The following is a 17,838-nucleotide window of genomic DNA, read 5'->3' on the forward strand; positions in this document are numbered from 1 at the left end:
AGTCACATGCTCTTCTGACTGAGCCAAGCAGGTGCCCTTAAACTCTCTTTGGTTAAAACTTGAGTGTGCAGTGTTTCTTTGTAGGACTCTACCTGGCGTGGAGTCTTAGGCTTACCTGAATGAGCATTTTTGTTGTTGTTGTTTATTTTTCTTAAATTAGAGGTGGAATGGCAAACTTTCACCAGTACTAATTGCAAATATTTATTGAATGATGTCTCTGTGTTACCCATCTTTGTAAGTGCTTGATGTCAGTTAACTCCTTTATTCTTCACAAAAGATCTATCATTTGGGTGATAATAGGATGCCTGGTAAAACTGTAGAACGCGGGTGAAATGACTTGCCCAAAGTCATGTACTGAAAATGGCTCTTGAGCCTGGGTGCTTAGTACTACCTCAAGGAAGCATTTTGTCCTCCGAAATAAACCGCTCTATACTATCTGCAATACAGAAAGCCATAGTTGGCTCTAGTGAATCATTTAAATGTGAATCACAAGGAAATTTTCAGAGTGGCCTCCAAGGCAACTCTTGATGGCATTCTACACTCCCACCCTGTTCTTTTTTTCTCTTTTTCTTCTCTGTCTTTACCTTCTTCTTGCCTCCTGTATTTCCTCTCTTTTCTTTTTGTTTCTCTTCCCCCTTTATTCTTGCATGCCTCTTCACTTCCATTCTTCCCTCTCTTTGCCTTGTCTATTTTTGCAAAACTTGGGTCTGCCTTTGACACCTAAATGTTAAAATGAACTAGGTTCAGTTTTTAGTCATAATGGCATTCAAACCATCAGGAACAGAAATAATGTATAAAATATTAAATAAGCCTATTCCTGGGATTTAATGAAATGTTAAGCATAAAATCACTTAAATGTTAGTTTTCTAAGTGCCAGTGTCTTGAAACAATATAGTCAATTTCATAAAAAATTGTGATGTATATTCAGTTGAATCTTAAAGCCTATATTCAAGGAACACAGAAAAAGCAGGTTTTAATTTATATTCATACTATATAGAGATATGAAATTGTTTAAAAAGACAAAGTTTATTTATGTAAGCACTTGGGTATGGAAATATGAAATGGTGATATTTGAAAGTAATAGCTTCTCTGAAAATACTTTTCAAAAGTGGGCAAATTGATTCATTCTCTAAGGAATTATGACAGTAAGCATAAAAGTATAGTTGCTGCTTTGCATGCAACAATACTAAGGATAGTAACCTATTCCATCCATTTTTCACTACAAATATGTACAGCACTTAATATCAAAAGCTGAGTTATCCTGCCACTTTGATAAATGGATGCACTGGTGGATGAGTGAAATAAGATTTTGTCTTAGAGGAAATATTGGCTTTTCATTAGGCCAGCCGAGAATTTATAGCATACAAAAGAACTAGGAATTTATGGTTTCTTTAAAGAGGTTTAAATACTCTTTCTAAAGATATACAAGTTATCTTTTTCTAGGGAAGTATTATTTCCAATTTCTATGACTAATTGAGAACAATGTACAACATATTTGTCCTAAACTCGTAGATGGTAACAGTGACGACTGAAAGTTTATGCTGGCCAATTCAAAACGTTCTGCTTTGTCCTCTTATGGGCAAAATAAATCTTCAAAAAAACAAACATTTCTGAGGACAATTTTCTCTGTAAATATCCGCTCTCACAGGGCAAGAACAAAGGCATTCTCTTGGCATTTCAGAAATTTTACTGAAATCTGGACGATTCCTCTTGCCTAAAACCATTCAGGATAACTGAAGGATGAGGAAAGATTAAATTGCCTTGTTCATTCTTTATAAGGAGTACAGTGTGTTGGCGACATACCATATTGAAATTCACATGAAACCGACACACAGAAATGTCTTCTTTTGAAGTGTGCATCACTCTAATTAGTGTTATGAAGAGGTCTGAACAAAGATATCAAATGAAGCATCTTGTGGCACTGCCTAAGAAATGACTCATGTTTCTTTGAGGGCCTGCTCATAATCACCAACTAGTTTCAGGAATATTGGGGCTATAAAGTATGAATTTCATTTCATGGCCATAAAAAGAGGCAGGTGAAGATCATTAACATCTCCATAGGACTAGAAGTATCATTCTGCTACCTTGGTTTCATAAAACTGCTGCTGCTACTTAAGGAAGTCCTCTTTTAATATTTTTTTAAAGATTTTATTTATCTATTTGAAAGAGAGAGAGAGAGAAAGCACGAGCTGGGGGAGCAGCAGACTCCCCGCTGAGCAAGGAGCCCAATGCGGGGCTGGATCCCAGGACCCTGGGATCATGACTTGAGCTGAAGGCAGATGCTTAACCCACTGAGCCACCCAGGCACCCCAGGAACTCCTCTTAATTTAGACTAAATCCTCCCTAAAAAAACACAAAAGAAGAGGTCTCAGATGATTACACCATGTTCTTCTTGTTTCCAATCAGATGTGGGGCCAGAAAAAAAAGTCCTAATAAGTAAAACGAAGGGATTAATTTGGAAGATATTTAAGGTCCACTTTGCCTTATTCTGTGTTTTCTGTGAATACAAAACAGTCTTTTCTATTGGGAATAGTTGACAGTGATAATGTAACTGAAGCTGTAAAATTAATTAGCTGAATTTGGGATGTGAGAGGTCCCGGAGAAGAAGTTCATTTGCAAGTGAAAAACACTAATGTGGTTGTTAATGGTGCTGTGTCCAAAGTCCTTTAATGCCTGGCTCCTCCCACAGTAGTCCACGCCACCTGAGGGCCGGTTAGAAGGCAGAATCTCAGGTCTCACCTCAGACCTACTGAATCTGAATCAGCATTTTAACGAGGCCTCTGGATGATTCATATGCATATTAAAGTGTGTGATGCCCTGCTCTCTAACACATGAGTTGTTTCAGAGGTATCATCTACCAGAATGGCAATGGTGCGGAATATATTTCCAAAGTGCCCTGATCAAAAATGCATTAAAAGAAAAAATAATAATACTTGTAGAACTCAGAGAAGTGGTCTTCCAGACCAGTGGCAGTGGCATGACCTGGTTACCTGTTAGAAAGGTAAATTATCACACCCCACAGAGGACCTACCCAATCAAAACTCTAGGTTTGAGGCCCCGGGCACCTATGTTTGGACAGCCCAGCAGGTGATTCTGATGTTAACTGGGACTTGTAGAGTGGGAAATGAAGAGTCTCCAGATTTAGATAATCAGGGTGAAAGGTAATTGATTAGGTTAGAAAATGAAAGTCCCCAAAAGGGGCTTACAGAGAAAATGGACATATTTCCATAAACGGTGCTGTGTTTTAAAGGATTGATAATATATGTGGAATGAATCATGCTTGTTATTTTTTCTCCAACTCCGTAAATCACCCTTCACAATTCATACAGAATACCAGCTCCTTCAGGGAACCTAGTCCCTTCAAAAAAGTAACTTCTTGCTGTTCTAAACTCCCATCCCCATTATCTGTATTGACCATGTAGTGGTTGTCACTCTCCAGTAATTGTCACCAGGAGACCACTAGGGAACTACTTTATGTATAAAGTTTCCAGAGGGCAGAGTTTCTGTCTTGTATCTGTGGAGCCCGCAGGCATTTAGCGCTGTATCTGGGATACAGTTGAGGTCTAATATGTTTTCTATTTGTTAGTTCTTTGGTTTGGGGGATGAAAAGCCTATTTATTTTCCTATTTTAAAGGTCATTTTTTTTTTAAAGGATGAACAACAACCTGTAAAATACAGGTTGAGTTCCTCTGATTAAAAGTAAGCTATGTTAAGAACATCTCCTTTTATACATTAAGCATTAAAAAAAAATCTACCAACAAAGTCATAGAAGGTCTTTACCCCCCAGTAGTACAATTGAAACATTTGACGTAACATAAAATATGTCTCCATTTTCATGCATTTAAATTTCTAATTGTTTCTCAGTTCCCTTGGAGAGCTTTTCTAGGTCAACGAAGTACTCACACTGAGCTACACATTCCAAGAGTCCAAGTTAGTCTCATCTCTTAGCCTCAAAAATAGAATGCTAGCAAATGCTCCTCGTTTATACAATAGTTAAGAGATCAAAAGAAAAAATTGACTCTGTCAAATGCAAGCTTTTGCAGCTTTTAGATTTCTGGTTAACAATGTTATTCCTAGCTCCTCACTATCCCCTGCTTCTTTCAGGTTAGCTTTGAACCAGGCTGAATCCTGAAAAACAAAACAAAACCACCACCACCAAAAACAACAACAACAACAACAAAACATTAAAAAAAGTGACAAAGAATTGTTGAAAACACGGTGATGTGATCACAGATTCCTAACCCTCATCTCATCTCGTTTGACTCAAGAAATGAGTAAAAGACAAAAATGGTGTGTGTGTGTGTGTGTGTGTTGCGCGCATGCGGCGGGTGCACACAGGGCTTGGAACTGCAGTATCAGCTATTTGGAAACAGTATAAAGTAGCATCCATTTGCCATGACCTTAGAGGATCTGTGTGGGATTTAATGCAACAGGAACCAGACAGAGGAAAGAAAACAATGGCTGACTCAGAACTACTCAATCTGATTTAGATGAGATTCAGGCAAAATCCCACTAAAGTGACCTTATTTGTAGGAATGAAGAATGGAGGTGAGGTGGGGCCACAGCAACGGCTCCATTGTGGAATCCCTTTAACTGCTGTGCTTTCACAGGATTAACTCATGGGAGATCTGAGGTCCAGCACTGTTACTTGAAGTGGCTTTGGCTAGCACCAATTCCCTGAAGCATCAGGAAGGTTCTGTGCTGCCCCTCAAATCATTGCCAGGTGAACTGAAAAACAGTTGGGTTTAAGGCTGGCCTTCCATGCACTTCATGACCAAGGCAGAGGTGAGCCCAAACCAGCACAGAGTGGATTTTTCTCTTAACAGACCCCAGGGACTGATTTCTACCTTTGCTCCAATGCTGTAGAATCTTGAATTCTGAGTTTGTTTTCATTAACAGCCCCTTTGACCTAACATTCAGGAGGACTCCATGCTCTCCCATTTGAGCAATAAGAGATCTAAGAAAAACCCACCCAAGTGATTGTGAGGGAAGTTACAGGCCAGGATTTCCCTCATCTCCTCAAAGAAGGAGAAGAAAGAACAAAATAAACATCAACACTTAGGGACCAGGTGTGAGAGAAATGCAAAATTTTGTGGGAAATGACTTAAGGATAGGAAAGAAGTAGTTGTGGGCAAAGACAACAGGAAACTTAGCAATGTCTAAAGAAATGTTGAAGGTAAATACAAAAATCATGGGAGAGAGTTATCAAGAGACAAATACATAAAAGAAATAATAAACTAGCTATAAAACTGACCAAGATAGCCTTTGCCTTCCCCTCAGTTGGACTGAACTTTAGAAAAGTTTCTTTGTGACCATAAGCCTCTGACTTCCCTTCATGTAAAGAATTTAGAAAACTTGGAATTGTAAATCCTTCTCTGACCTGTGAGTTGGAAGTCTTCTCCCAGCCTCTGGGCAGTCTACAATCCAGGAATGCCGTACTCAAAGACATGGGGGCCATCCCTTTGGAAGGTAATCATCAAAACAGAGAGCAGCCCTATCTGTCAGTATCTGTGGGATGGTAGGAGCCTAACTTCAGGAAGTAGGACATTAGCATACACATATCACCTGATCATATTGATCAGCTCCCCCCACCGGCATCCTCTGGTCGCTCTCCACTAGCTAACCTGAAGTTTTAAAAACTGCCCAGCCCTTTGTTTCAGCCATTTCAGTTCCATCTCTCTCTTTTACTGCAACAGCCTGGGAGGACGCTTTTTTGCCTATTTAACTGTGTTCAGTGCAACTTTTCTTTGACAAAATCCATATCACAGCAATAAAAACTGGTATATAGTATAAAATATATGTGGGCTAGGTAAAATGATAAATTTCAAATCATTTCATACAGGTACGTAAATACATTCTGGAGCATCAATTGAAAGAAAAAATGTTAATTCTTGACAAAATAGTCAAAGTAAAGAAACAACTAAATATAAAAATGAAAATATAAAACTTTAAATTAAATTTAAATTCCCAAAGATGTGATTTTTATACAGAATAACACATCAAAGTAATATATAAAACCAAAACTATTTTAGGGGAAAAACCCTCAAAAATCCACAGATGAATTAGCAATTTTCTTTCAGTTGTTGACAATGTGGACAGAATTAATAAATAAGGATATAGGAAGTTTAATCTTGGAATCAATTTTTTTTAAATTAGGTATAACATTTTCGGAATTCTTAAATTCCACCAATGCCAAATCTATCTTAAATTTGAGTTAATTATAACTGTTTGGAAGAAAAAAATTAACAATATAATAAATATAACTACATTACATTGATTTATTACTTACTGTTTTCAGAAACTTAAAACTGTTGGTGGGGAAACAATTTAAATTGTGAGGGGAGTGTGTCTTAGAATTAAAGATATACCAAACATATGGCAATTGCTTAAGGCATAGTCAAAGATTATAGATTGCTTTAAAATGCCCTTTAACCTTTATTCTTTAAATATATATATAAAAATATACACATATATATATATGGTATAAATTAAATATATATATATAACTTAGAGTATATAGATCTATATATAGAAATATATATAATTTCTGATCTACAGTTCTCATTTGACCATATATAGACTAAATATAGAGTATATAGATCAGAATATATATACCATATATACATATATATGTGTATATATATACACACACACCTTATATATATACAGGTACATATCAGAAATATATATACACCTTATATTTATAGATAGATATATACCTTAGAGATGTGCATACTTACGTGCAGGAAGTTACATGTACAAGAATGGTCTGAGAAGCATTATTTACAAAATGGCCAGTGTTAATTACTGTTGGGAACAAGTCAAATGCCAGCAACACAGAAATAATAAATACACTGCATTATTTTCATTTGGATGAAAATGCAGAACTTTTTTTTTAATATATATAAAAAGAATGCAAGTAAGTGAAGCAAACATATGCTTCAAGAAACTAAAACAAATCTAAAAAGACAATGAAATAAAGCTGCAGGGAGAAGGATGCCTCAAGAAGGAATTTAACAGATCATTGAATAAAACAAAAGGAAAAAAATTAGCCATATTTTAAAACAAATCATTTAAACTTTTCTCTCAAAATGGCTATTAAATATGATAAACAGGCATTCCTTCTGTTAACTCGTATTTTTTTTTCCTTCAGGGACCACATATTATTTAACAAATATTTAATTGCACCTGCCACTAAGTCAGACCCTGGAGGATAAATATACAGTAGACGAAATGGACAGGATCTCTGTCTTAGGTAGCTCATGGTCTGTTAGAGAAAAGAAACAAAACAATATTAAGCTAGGGAGTCATCGAGGTGTGGAAGGTAGACAGAATATTCCTTAATCTAGATCTGTGAGGTTACATGCCTACAGGATAAGGTTCAGTTGGGAAGATGACATCTCTGGCAGAGCAAAAAACAGGTGCAAAGGTATGAGGCAAGAACATACAACAGCATTTTAAAAAGAAATCCAAGGTGACAGAGTGAGTGTGTGTGGGTGTGGGTGTGTGTGGGTGTGTATTTTAACTGCAACGTTCAATTATGAGCATTTGAGAATGAGATAAGAAAAGGATGTGTGTGAGCTTACACTATGAAGGACTCATAACAAAAAAGCTTAGTAATTTCTAAATTATACATTAGGGAAAAAATGCAGAACTGGAGGGCTAACAAAATGAATTTTAAACAGAATTTTTTCTTGTATTTCCTTTATTTTATTGTGAAAGTAAGAAAATGTAAATAATTACTTTTGGAATTAGTTCCCAAATAAACTTTTATATTTGGAGTTAAAATAGCCCCAAAGTTCATGATGCATTCGCATTTATCTGATTAATGTTCAGTCAGTCCTGGCTATGGATGTATTGAAAAAATAAAGAAAAAAATGCATTTGTACACTAGACTAATGTTTTTGAAAAAGAATCCCAGTTTCTTCAGTTAAATACATTATTCAGATAAAAAATATACTACATTAATTCATGCCTTATAATCCTATGCAGAATTTGAAAATTATTATGGAAAATATTTTTAATGTCATTGAAAAACTTCCATATATACGGTCAAATGAGAAATGTAGATCAGAAATACTGTGTTTCCGTTAAAATAAATCTAACATATGCATATGCATAGATAGATGAGTGCTGTGTTTTTCACTGGGTGATAAAATTAAGCTGATTTTTGTGTTCTTTTATAGTCACATAATATGAATAAATGCCATATTTTCAAAATTAGGTATTCTATGTAATTTCATTCATTCGAGATGTATTCATTATTGGGCATCACTGATTTTGAAATGACGAATGTAACGTTCTCTTTATTTCATGCATGAATAGCTTCCTATGATCTTATTAATATCGTTATTCCACATCTGAACAGCTTTTTAAAAACCAGTAGCTGTGATGGCCAGTAATTTTGTCAAGACTGGATTTCTTTCTGTGTGATTTTTTTTATTTACTTATTTTTATGAAAATGAAATGCTAAGACAGATAAGTAAATGTGCCTTAAAGACAACTGCCTGTTCAGCCCAGCATGTAGTGAAATGCTTTCATTGTGAAATCAATTATTTTGCACAAAACTAATTCAATTCCAATAGAGACTCACAATAACTGAGTGGCAGAGTGCACTCTAGGGTACACTGCAGCAATTCGGGACTCTTCACTTTATTCTATACTATTCTGATTCCCTATAGGCAACGTTCCCTAGTCGTTATTCCTATAATATGGTTTTATCAACACTCAATTTATTCTGCAGTAGGAAATAAACTATTTAGATGCCAGTCCTCCAGAGATATCCAGCTACATGCATTCTCAAAGAAGGAAGTATAAACAACTAATTGAAAATTCTGATCTTGTGTTTACATTGGCATCTGCATTTTGAATAGTCTGCATAAAATTGAAAATGAGAACTTCTTTAATAATTGATTTGCAGTATTTGTAATGAGAGGAATCTTTTCTCAAATATGAGGCTACAATTTTCTGTCTGAAGTTAAGCATGTAGAACAAGTAGTCTGATAAAATTAATAATTAGAAGGAGAAAGCAAAATAGAACATCAATTTATAATGACGTACTTTATTATATCAATAGTATATTTATGGAAGGGGCTCAGGAGAACTTGCAATAAAGGCATATTTCCTGAGAGTGAATTTTGGTTGGGAAACCAATAGTTTAGTTCATATCATATTTTAGAGACAGATCATCACTAATCACCTTTTGTAGGAATCTGGGAAGGATCTTTTTCTATTGAATTTAGAATACAGTGTTTCTAGTGTTTATATTTTCTACCAATAACTTAATTTGAACATATATTAGTCATAGCCTTCTTCGTAAAAGACCATAAGTAGGGTAAATGGTTATGTGGTATATGTTGAGATATTAAAGTAAAAATATTATTTTACCCTTCTTGTATTTATAGAAGTGAAATGTTGCAAATACCTGGTGGAAATAAAATTGATTTTGATGTACAAGAAGCTTAACAAATCCATATTTAAACTGAGAGCATGGCTTGAATCCTTCATGTTCTTGAATTAATTTATGATGATTAGTATTAAAAGACAAAGACCAGCCAGATAGAATCTACAGAGTTGCCTAAGGAAGAAAAACCTTGCCAGTGGGTCAACTAGAAACAAAATGAACCATGCGTAGAAATGTTTGCAGCAAAAGTTAATCAGTGATAGTGCACTTGACTGATTTCTGAACAATATGCATTTTAGCTGAATGATATCTCGCTGCTCCTATCTTTTTAATAGTTTGTGAGGTCAGAAAACATAAGCTATATGAGTATCTTGGCAAGCTATATCTTCAACCCTCACCTCAAATTCAACTTTGTCTGGGAAACCTGCCATAATTGATTGGAAAAGAAGTACAAATTCTTTCCTATTCATAAAGCAATAAAGAAAGTTTCTAGCCTCTCTTCCCAAATGAACCATGAACCATTAAAAATAAGCCACATTTAAAACGATCTTTTCCAAATGATCGATTTTTCTTAGATTATGAGTTTGAAAATGGCAGATATCATACTGAACCAGAATATTGACAATATATGAAAAAAAGTCAAGAAAATACAATTGATAAATACATAAATAGATTGTCTGGTTCACCAACATTTCTAAGTCTTGTTTAGTGGTATTTGTATAATATTTTTAATTCTGTCATGGGTTTCACTGTCATAATATTCTAAAAGTAATTATCAGGTTTTATGAAAACTTTGAATATTTGCCATGCCACTCTTTTAATCCTCGAGGGAGTTGTCTGCTTCAATTTTCCTTTACCTTTCTCCACTTTAACCTTCAGAGGAGCAAAATAACAAGAGAGCTAAATGCAGGGCGGTAATTTGGATTTAAAAATATCTGAGGGAGGTGCGGATGTATTCAGACAGTTCCTCCCCCTTCTTTGATTCCTGCTAAGCGGCCCCCCCTTTCAATTTCTTTATCTTGTGTCGACAGGCTATAAGATTTTTTGCCAAGGAATACATCATTTTCTTGGTTGACAAACTAAAAATAGTTGACTTAAAAATGCAGAAGGAACAAGATTTTCCTATCGCTTCCCTTGCTGTTTCTTTTCTTCATGCCGATAGCATCAAAGCCAAAGCCATTCCAGTCAGCAAGTTCCTGACACCCTGACTGGCTGAACACAGTGCAAACTTGCTGGGGAGCAATTTTAACTGTCACAATTTTTCTGTTTCCATCCATAACCAGGTAACTGGGTTGGGGGGGAACCCAAAGGTACCTAAGGCAAGTACAAAGGAGCACGCTGGGGAAAATTCCCACCTTATTAGACACAGCTGGAGAAAGACAGTAGATGGCAAGGGACATGGGAAGGTGGATCCATGCTATCAAGGAAGCAAGTTATCTGTCAGCAAAAGGGATCTCTAATAGAAAAGAGAGAAGGGATGTGGAAAATAAAAAAAAAAATGATTTGGGAGACATTGCTTGGGTGGCGAAAGATGACTCAAGAGATAAAGAGTCTACAATTGGCATAAGGAGATTCGAATCTGCACTGAAAATAGATAGCTTACCATTTTCAGCAACTTTCAGTCCATAGTGAGCTCTTCTTTTCTTTTTTCCTGCCTGCTCTGCATAATCTCACATATTATGTTCCATCCTTTTATACATTTCCAGAGTTCAAGATTCACAGGTAGGAAGCCCATTGTCTACTGAGGTCAATACAAAATATTTAATGGTTAGATGTTGAATTAAAATGGGGAGTCGGAGGGATAGATCAGGAAAAAGGCATCTTCTATGTAGTTAACAGTGAAATTTAGTGCTTTGGTTTAATAATGAATATTGCCTGTTTTGTGAGGATTAAGGGTTAGAGGGAAAACTCTGTGCTTCAGAAAACTGAAAAACTATACATTTCTTACAGTGTATTTTTCCAGATTAACTGATTCTGATCCGTGGGAGTTATTTTACAGCTGTGTAAAATATTTCTTATCCATAGACAACAAATACATTTTGTCAGATGGAGGTTCAATGGATTTCCCTTCCTGGCCATGGGAAAAAAAGTTTCTATCTGTAACTTTATTTCACCATTTTGTGCTTCTTTGACTTCTTTGAACGACTGACAACATCTATCTGGTGTCTTCATTGTGAGTTAAGTAAAATCTTTAATATGTTCATTTATGTATGCATGGGATTCATTATTTTACCATTAAAATAGTCTTTAACAAAGTTCATATGTGTAAAAACTATTAGAACCTCGTATAAGGAGAGATGAATAAATGTTGTAGTTGCTATTTTTGTTACAAGCCTGCATTCATGCTTCTACGTGCTGGGACACAGTCATGACTGAAACTGAAGAAGGTCAGAGTGTAGTAGAAAATCAAGTAAATAAATAGTTCCAATATAATGTGTTAAGAAATGTAATTCAGGTAAGTACAAGGTCCTATAGTAATGTGGATAGAACAACAATTGACTCTGCTTCGGGGTCAAGAGAAAAATGGGGTGTGGGGGGGGCAACATTTAAGAGTTAGATTAGAAAAAGGAGTTAGCCAATAACACTATTGTCCCTAGCTATCTCTGATGAATAACTATAATCAGGCATTGTAATATTAAACACAGAACCGGGACAAAGGCAATGAGTGAATAAGCTCTCTTTTACTCAATCAGAACCAAAATGAGCTTGAACACAAGGTCACATTTACTAATACTAGGAAGTCAGCAAAGATACAAAGTGTAATGTTCTCTATTTAACCTGTGTAGACATGGCAGGGGCTGAGATTAATGATAGCCAAGGAAAAAGAAAAGATATAATTTGAAAATAAGTGCAGGAAAGCTTATAAAGCAAGGTTAAGTTTAAATAAAAATTTAATGCCAAACTTTTTTTTAAGGTAATCACATCACAGGCAAATCACATAAGAAGGAAAAGTAATAATACAAACTGGAAGCATTGTGTCTCTCTGTTCAATGTCCTTTTATACCTATTCTATCATTGTAACCTCAGGAAAGAGTCCCTGTGAATTCAACTGAGGAAGGAAATTCTAACACTATTTTATAGTTAAGGACTCTTAAACATGGAGAGGTTTTTATATTAAGATCTGTGATAATAATGATAAATGCTCTTATGTCTATGGAGTTTGTAGTTTCAAAAATAACTTCTATCTACGGTATTTCCTTTAATTCTCTAACCACTAGGGGAAAGGAGGTTTTATTTTTCACATTTTACAAATGAGAAAGCTGAGTCTTAGAGAAATAACTTTTCTTATGCCAAGTTAAACAGCTAATATGTGGCCCCCTGCTTTTCTGGTCCAGTGTTCTGTGCTTTTTCTACTACAAGCTGCTTCTCAACAAAAATGAAACTTGATGCTTTGAAGACACTAGGGGCCACAGAGTTTGAGGATGAGCACCCATTAGGGCTAGGGATAGAATCTGAGATTAGAATCAGGTGCTAGAGCTTTGTCTCTCATGCCCAGTTTCTTTAAATGTCAAAAGAATGGGAGGGGTTTGGGGAGGGAGGTGGCAAAGGAACCAAACAGGCCATCCTTCCTTCCTGTCCTACCCTCATACTGTGATGCGTGGAGGGAATAAAGAAGAATTAAGTGCTATCCTAGTTTATCCGTTATACTTAGTGCCATCTGAAAGAAATACATTTTACTTAAAAAAAAAAACACATGGATTTGTATTTAGTTTACAGAAAACATGTACAGATCAAGGAAAGTTCTAACAACCCCTATATAACTATATTAGTTTCAATAATATTAAACGAAGAAAACCATGTAGTATAAGCATAGATCTTCCTTGTTTATCTTCATTGCATAGGACCTAAAATTCCAATTTGTTCTTGAATTCAGTTTGGGCCATTGTTAAATGCTGCATACCCAGGGGACTGACTAGTTTATCAATAACATAGAGAACAACTATGTAGGGGATTTCAAGTTGTGCCCTTTAGAAGTTGCCCAGGCAAACCAATGAGCCCATGGTCCACCAGACTCTCTTCCTCATGGGGAGGATTGAGGTTGGGCTGCAATTACCTGGAGGGGGTGAACACTCTTTTTTTTTTTTTTTTTTTTTTTTTTTAATTCACACCAAGACGCCGTATGTGCTAACAGAGGCAGTGAGGAAAGGGAATACAAACGGCAGGGAGGACACTGGAAGAAAGTGGTCAAGCAGGTGAGGCTACTTTAAGCCCCCCACCATTTCTGATTTCTATACCCCTTCTATTGTCTCAGCAGCTTCTTGTCCTCATCACTCACCTCCATTCCAGTGCTCTCTCCCTCTTCCAAGAATACCCATCTTCAAGGGATAACTCAAACAGCATGAGTCATATAATGGGCCTTCTTTGGGAGGCCTTCTACCTTGCAAAACAGAATATGGAAAGAATATGGAAAAAAGAGTTTCCTGGTGGCAGTTAACTGGGACTCTTTTGCTTTCGAGTAAGCCCAAACGGTCTTCTTTTTATCTCTAGCTTTTCATCTATTTCACTTACGATGGCTTGGCTCTTCCTTGAGGCCACCAAGACCCAGGGCTGCCTCCTTGGATGAGTAGCCTGAGGTATGTGACCTACGACAGCTTGGCTGGGAAGAGCTGTGTAAATGCTCTCTCTTGCTTGTTCATTCTCGTAGACTGACTTCATCTGATCACCCCGCATGAGATCTGTCCCTGCACCAGAGACCTTGGTTTACTCTTAGAAGCACCAAGGCAGTTATCCCAAAATAACAGTGATTTTGTTTCCTTCAGATATAGACCCAGAAGTGGAATTGCTGGATCATATGGTGGTTCTACTTTTAATTTTTTGAGAAATCTTCATACTGTTTTCCATAGTAGTTGTACCAATTTACCTTTCCCACCAACCGTGCAGAAGGGTGCTCTTTTCTCCATATCCTCCATGCAATTGTTTTTTTTTTTTTTTTTGATGATAGCCATTCTAACAGATGTGAATAATATCTCACTGTGGTTTTAATTTGCATTTCCCCAATTATCAGTGATGCTGAACACCTCTTCATGTACTTGTTGCCCATTTTTAAATTTGATTATGTGTTGTTTCACTATTGAGTTGTATGAATTCTTTACATATTTTGGGTATTAAGCCCTTATCATATGTGTGTTTTGCAAATATTTTCTCCCATTCTGAGTTTGCCTTTTCACTTTCTTGATCATTTGTTTTCTGTGCAGAAGTTTTTTAGTTTGATATAGGCCAATTTGTTTATTTTTTATTTTGTTGCTTGTGCTTTGGGTGCCATATTCAAAAAGTCATCACTATTCTAAAGAGATAACCTGCACACCTATATTCATTGCAGCAGCATTATTTACAATAGACAAGCCATGGAAACAATCTCAGTGTCCACCAATGGATGAGTGGATAAAGAAAATATGGTATATATATGATACACACACACTCTCTCTCTCTCTCACAATGGAATACTATTCAGCCATTTAAAAGAAGGAAATCCTTCCTGTCATTTGTGACAATAGGATGGACATTATGCTAACTGAAGGAGGTCAGACAGAGAAACACAAATACTGTATGATCTCACTTACATAGAGAAGCTAAAAATAAGCAAACTTACAGAAACAGAGATCAGATTGGTGGTTGCCAGAGACAGGGAGTGGGTGGGGGAGGAGTTGGGTGAGGTGATCAGATGGTACAACTTCCAGCTACAGAATAAACATATTCTGGGGATGTAAGGTACAGCATGGTGACTGTAGTTAACAATACTGTATTATATATTTGACAGTTGCTAAGAAAGCAGATCTTAAGAGGTCATGTCACAAGGAAAAAAAACTGTAACTATGTGAGGTGATAGATGTTAACAAACTTACTGTGGTGATCATTTCACAATGTATACAGGCATCAAATCATGAAGCTGTACACCGTAAACTTACACAATGTTATATGCCGATTATATCTCAAGAAGACTGGGAAAAAAAATAAATAATTTTTTATTTGCAAACTAATAATAAGGCAGTCATTGGCCCTGCTTTGGCCGTCATTGTGTGGTGTTTGCATTCCTCCTCTGCAGGGAGACAGTGATGCAAGATCTTCTATGAGGCATATTTTTTGATTCTGAGCAAAGAAACATATTAGGCGTTATCCCTTCAGTAGAATAGATCCTGATTAAGAGATACTTCTCTGGACTCCTATTGTCTGGGTTCAAATCTCATCTTTACACCTTATTAGTTGTATAATCTTGAGAGCCAGCCTCCATTTCTTCCTCTTTACAATGAGGAAAATGAACACTATTTCATATATACTATGGAGTTTAAATAAGAAAATACATGTAAGTCCTAACATAGTGCCTGACAAACAGTAACACCCAGTAAGTGTTAGCTTATTGGTAATGAGAATTATTTCTCATTATTTCTCACTTCTCATGAACAGAATTAGACCTTCTGAATTTAGGGAAAAATATATTCAACTGTTGATTAATTGAATAGACTCCCCCTCCCCAGGGAAATCTAATAGGCAAGATGTCAGTATTTTCTTGTTGATATCAATATACCCTGATACAATTGGATATAATTCTACTGTTGCGGCTGTAGATGCAGTCTAATGTGAGACTTCATGTGTTTTACTACTTGGAAACCTGTTTTGGGCAATCGTGCTGTCTGACCGGACCCTGGGAGGGTTGTATTAATCAATAAATACTGAGCTGCTACAATGGCAGTTCATGTTTCTGTATTTTACTCTAAATATGGAATAACACACTCCACGAGTCTTTTCTCAGCTGCTTGATAAGCCATTTTGATGTTACAATGACAAAGAGATAATTTACTGAGGACATAACCTATTGGCTGTTACTCTGATGGCCTCAGAGGATCCCGAATCGATATTCTCTTGCATCCTCCGGGTTCCCCGATGTGATGCAGGGCTACTTCTTCTCAAGTCAAAATTGGAATTAGAGAATGATAGAAACACAGTCCACGGGAGCTGCAAATGATCTAGGGAATATCTTGCCAAAATCTGACACCACTAAGAGATGTGGAGAGGGCTTCACAGAATCCTCTGTAACCTCTACTGTGATCATTTCCACAATTCTGGAGTCAGTGCTGGGAGACATCATCTATTTGAAGAAACAAAGTCCTCTGCCCAAGTCTACCTACTTACGTTCATTAATAGGTTTGAAACTCAACAGAAGCCATTTGACTACAAAATCGGAATGTAAGTCTCATAGCTAGTTATCACATAATTGATCAGACAATGTAGAAAAAAGTAAATGAGAATATCCTATGGACACCGAGATAGCATAAGGAAGACAGAGGGCCATTTAGAGGGCAATCAGGAATTTAGGGTCCCTACTTCAGCATGAATATTCATAGAGCAGTGAATCCTATCCTGCCAGATACATAGGAAAACACAATAGGACAAGAGAACAACACAGCGGATGCTTCTGGATTGTATACAAAACTTTCTTAAGCTGTGAGAATCTACTAAAGACACAATTTCAGTGCCTATTATGTTCTCATATGGAGGAATGTCATAATGCAAATTGGTGAAAGAATCAGCTGTGTGGAGCTACATATTCCACAGATATACAGCACCAGGTTTCAGAGCTGTACGTATTTATTTTGCCAACAATATTTGTCATAGGAAATCAAGTCAAAACATTGTCATAAGCCAGTTTCCAATACGAAATAGACTTTCAAACCCCAGAGACTTCTTGGGGAAAAGCAAAAAAACAAAACCAAAGAAAAAATTCTTAACTGGCTTAGCCTATCACCCACTCATGTTTCTGTATCAGATCTGGGTCATAAATTTCATTACATTTCAGTTTTCTCCATTATATTGTTCTATTTCGGAAAGAGAGTCAGCTTTTGTTTATCTAAGCACACAAACCTGGAGGCAGGCAGAATACTTAAAATACAAATGCCCATATTTAGAGAAATGGAATTTTTCTAGTCATAAAAAAAAAAAAGAAAGGAGCCTACAGAGTAAGGAAAGAAGATCATATCCATGGCTTTTGGTAAATACTCCACCCAGAGTATCACTATGTTCCACATTTAAAAAATGTATATGAATTCAGCTTAGAAACAAATAATCATAATAACAACACCCTCTCATTGTACAAGAAGGAAGTCAGGAACAGTCACTTTACACACTTCACACTTTCCACACAAATCCTAACCCCCAAATCAGGAGTATATAGAAATTGGGACAAATGGTTATAAAGTGATAATGTTCAACTCCAGGAAACATTTATTTGGCACATACTCTGCAAAACATTCTGCTAGGATCCATGGGTGATCCAAGGGTATAATGCCATACATTCATTAAGAGCTTATATTATACTAGGAAAGACGTGTGTGTGATATTCAATCACATACCTATGGCACAAGATAAGCTACGCTGTCTCCTTGTAGCTATCAGAGAACAAACACAGCATTTCAGGCAAGAGAAACTACCTTAGGAGTAGT

Source organism: Ursus americanus, chromosome 7, assembly GCF_024610735.1.
Source record: "Ursus americanus isolate L20-20 chromosome 7, mUrsAme1.1.p, whole genome shotgun sequence".
Classification (NCBI taxonomy): Eukaryota; Metazoa; Chordata; class Mammalia; order Carnivora; family Ursidae; genus Ursus; species Ursus americanus.